Here is a 4,830-nt window from a genome sequence, read left to right as displayed (position 1 = left end):
AAATATCTTAAAAATAAATAAAACAACCTCATTTGCAAAAGCATTAACAATAATAAAGTACTGAAGGATAAATGTAACCAAGAAGGGGAAAAATCTCTATACTGAAACCATAAGACTTTAATAAAAGAAATTGAAGAAGATACAAATAAATGAAAAGATACCCCCATGGTATCTTTCATGGTTCATGGACTGGAAGAATTAATACTGTTCAAATGTTCATACTACCCAAAACCATCCATAAATTCAATGCAGTCCCTATTGGAATCGCGATGGAATTTTGCACAAAGAGAACAAACAATCCTAAAATTTATATGGGAGCACAAAAGACCACGAATACCAAAGCAATCTTGAGAAAGAGGAACAAAGCTGGAGGCATCACACCTCCTGATTGTAAACTACATTAATAAAAATGGTCTGCACTGTCATAAAAATAGGAACATAGACCAATTGAATAGAATCAAGAGCCCAGGCACAAACGTTTGCATACAAATTCAACTGATAGCTGACAAAGGAGTAAAGAATATTCAGTGGGGGCAAAAAATAATTTTTTCAATACATGGTGTTGGGAAAATTGGGCAATCATATGCAAAAGAATGAAACTGGATCCCTAACTTACACCATTTAGAAAAAAAAATAGCTTGAAATGGATTAAAGACACAAAATGCAAGGCTGAACACTATAAAACTTATATGAGAAAACATAGGAAAAAGACTCCTTGATATTGGTCTTGACAATAATATTTTTGGATATGACACTGAAAGCACAAGGGTGCCTGGGTGGCTCAGTCGGTTGAGCGTCTGCCTTCAGCTGAGGTCATGATCTCAGGGTCCTGGGATGGAGTCCTGCATTGGGGTCCCTGATCAGTGAGGATTCTGCTTCTCCCTCGCCCTCTGCCCCTCCTCCCGCTTGTGCTCGCTCGCTCTCTCTCACAAATAAGTAAATAAAATCTTTTTTAAAAAAGAAAGCATAAGTAACAAAGGCAAAATCAACAAGTGGGACTACATCAAACTAAAAAACCTCTTCACAGCAAAAGAACAAATTGGCAAAATGAAAAAGTGATCCACAGAATGGAAAAAAAATATTTGCAAACCATATATCTGATAAGGGATTAATATCCAAAATACATAAGGAATTCATACAACTCAACAGCAACCCCCCCAAAATACCCCTCTACTCCCCCAAAAACCAAAAAATAAACAAAAAGCCAAATAACCTGTTTAAAATATGCACGTAGGGGTGCCTGGGTGGCGTCTGTCTTCGGCCCAGGGCGTGATCCCGGTGTTCTGGGATCGATCCCTGCATCAGGCTCCTCTGCTGGGAGCGTGCTTCTTCCACTTCCACTCCCCCTGCTTGTGTTCCCTCTCTCGCTGGCTGTCTCTCTCTCTGTCGAATAAATAAATAAAATCTTTAAAATAAATAAAATATGAACAGAGGGCCTGAACAGACATTTCCCCAAAGAAGACATTCAAATGGCCAACAGGTACATTAAAAGGTGCTCAGCATCACCAGTCATCTGGGAAATGCAGATCAAAACCACGATGAGATACCACCTCACACCTGTTAGAATGTCTAAAATCGCAGAGACAAGAGATAACAAGTGTTGGCAAGGACTTGGAGAAAAGGGAACCGTCATGCACTGTTGGCAGGAATGCAGACTGGTTCAGTTACTACGGAAAACAGTGTACAGGTTTAAAAAAGATAAAAATAGAACTACCGTATGCTCCATTAATCCCACATTTGCATGTATATCTAAAGGAAATGAAATTACTAACTTGAAGAGAAATCGGCATGGTCGTGGTTATTTCAGCTTTATCCACAGTAGACAAGACATGGAAACAACCTAAGTGTCCGTCAGTGGATGAATGGCATATATATATATTGCAATACATATTATATGTAATATATTATTTATTATATATTATATCCATTCCAATAATATTCCATTATGTAATATATATGCAATATTCCATTATTGCACAGCCATTAGAAAGAAGGAAATCCTGCCGATATGACAACATGAATGGACCTTGAGAACATGAAATAAATCAAGCAGAGAAAGACAAACAATGTATGATCTCATTATATGTGGAATCTAAAAAGCAACAACAACAAAAAGCCATACTCACAGAGGCATAGAAACAGCAAGGGGCTGGGGGTGGGGTAGGGGAAAAGGATATTGGCCAAAGGGTCCAAACTTCCAGTTAAAAGATGAGTAAGTTCTGGAGACTAATATAGACCACAATGACTATAGTTAACAGAACCGTATTATACTTTAACGATGCTAAGAGGGTGGGACTTAAATTTTCTTACCACACACATGTGCAAAAAGTTAATTATATGGGATGATGGAGGGACTAGTCAACCCCATTGTGGTCATCATCTCACAGTGTATGTCAAATCATCACGATGTGCACCTTAAAGTTACACAATGCTGTATGTCCGTTATAGCTCAGTAAAGCTGGAAGAAACAAAGACCCATGTAATAGGAAAAAAAGAAGAGTTTGGAATTCTAACAAGTTCCCAGGTTAGCTGATGATGCTGATCCTACGATTACACTTTGGGAATTGCTGGCCTGGAGATTATAAGTGCTTGCCCGTGTTTTGTGGCTTCCTACAAGCAGAGTCAGGGCCAAATGTAGGGGCCACGTTATCCGTCCGCTCTCTGATTTTCTTTGTCTCATTATTGTTATTACTGTTCAATGATCAGATAATTTTCTAAAATTCCTGTAAATTCTAAGTATGCATAGGATTGTGCTTTTAAGAATTTTACATTCTGTAATAGGAATGTTAAGTACTTAATTGCCAAGATCTCACATATATACCCAAACTAAAACAAATACACAAATACATGTATCTGAACACCAAGATGCAGACTTCACAGGAATTAAGAAGATTCATGAACAATTATACTATATCAAAATTGTTGGTGCCCAAAGTTAATCTATTTTATGTGAATCTCAGTCTATTTATAAGTAGATACAAGGAACTAACATAAGCCGAGAGCTGGGGATTTTTCTAGCGTGTTTGGGAGGTCTGCACGGGGCAAGAAAAGGCAGCTTTGGCACCTGGTAAGACATATTCACGGTGACTGTGGACAGGAGAGGGGTAGATATCATTGGGTCACTTGAACTGGACTGGATTGGCTGGACAGCAGCCTCACAATATGGAGCCATGCACTTAGAGGCTGTACTATACAGTGGGTGTAGAAGAAGAAAAAGTGAAGTTTCTCTCAGCATCTCAATATGGCAATGACCGACCTGAGTTTCCTACATGTTTTCCCTTACTCCATTCTTCCCCATGTTGGAGGGTGAAGATTCAACTCTTTGGGGTTGCTTGTCTCCCTACTGTTTCATGGTTTTAAATTTGTGATTCCAGGGGCAAATGAAGCCATTGATCTGCTTTTATTTTTACATGAAGCCCAGAAATCAGTTCTCTCTTCTTGAAAACCTGAGTCCCTTGTTTGGGAACTTTCCATGATGCCTCCCCAAGGCCTTTATACATGGGGGACTGGGACAACCTCTGGATGAGAACACCAGTCCCTGATGTCCTAGCTTTGTAAACAAGCTGTTATCTGTCACCAAGCCCCCAGACTATTCCAAATTCCCAAGGGGACAGGCTATTACACTTGCCTTTTCATCCCCTTGGTATGCACCAATAAAATGATGCTTATGTAAATTCTTAAAGCTCTTAGAAATGGTATGCTTCCCTTTCTGCCTGGGGGTCACCTGCCACCTCCTTAGCCCTAGGGTACCTGCATATATGTGTGTGACATAAAACATACTAGTTTGAAATGTGGCACTCTGCCACTTCCCCCTTAGCTGCCGAGGAGATGCCCCCTCAGGCTGGTCTGGAGGGCTTCAGCCCATAGTCAGCTATTCAACCCTGCCCTGCTACTTAAAGATTCATTACCACTTCGATGGGGCAGACCTTATTTCTGTGCTCAATCCCTCATCAGAGTTTTCATTGGAATTTCTTCTGGAAGACCCAGAAACTAAAAGGAGTAGAATTAGCTGCCTTCTGCCCAAGAAAACTCCTGGTTGATCTCTGGAATTGAAGTAAGGAGGGCTGACAGAATCTGGGAAAAACAAGAGTGAGGACACGGATAGGAGCTTTGTGGTAGAGATGAGTTTCATTTCTGTATCTTCGGTCCCTTGTATGTGGATATAGAATTGTCTTGTGTGCTAGTTCTATTAAGGTTTATATCTGTGAGGGCACCTGAATAAATTTTCTCAAAGCCACTTTGCACATTAACTCCAGTTTGGAACACAGTTACTGCATCCAAGTCAGAAATGATTGAATGCACCAAATTGGAGCAAAATGGATCTATTACCCAGAGATACGGAGAAAGTACATTCTCCTTGCTTCCCTATTCCTAGCTGGGCCAGTCCAAAGCCATCCCCTGACCTTGATGCATACACATCAGATCATCCTTTCTGATTTCCCCAGTGAACAGAACACCTCCGTGTCACTCTGTTTTGGCATAGTGACCAATCAAGCATTGCAAGGCTTCCCCAGCAATGCTGAGAATGGTCGCAAGGTTTTCTTCATAATGATGGATTTTAGTGTTAGGCCTTTATTGTTACCCTTATGTGCAGATCAGTGGAAGAAGCAGTAGGAAATGACCACTTTTAAAACAAGTTTAAAATAAGAACGGGGAGGGAAGAAGAGTGGGAACTTTTAGCTGATGGGTAGGACTGGCATTATGGACCTCTCTAACACCAAGGTCCCGACGCTTGGCCTGCCCACCTTGCAGGGATGCTCTGACGATGGCTCAGAACTATAGGTGCAGAAGCTTTGGGAAACATCTGACCTATTGTAAATGTGGAAAGAA

The sequence above is a fragment of the Ursus americanus genome, chromosome 5 (genome assembly GCF_024610735.1).
Source record: "Ursus americanus isolate L20-20 chromosome 5, mUrsAme1.1.p, whole genome shotgun sequence".
NCBI lineage: Eukaryota > Metazoa > Chordata > Mammalia > Carnivora > Ursidae > Ursus > Ursus americanus.
The sequence above is the reverse complement of the archived record's forward strand: the minus strand, read 5'-3'. Positions refer to the sequence as shown.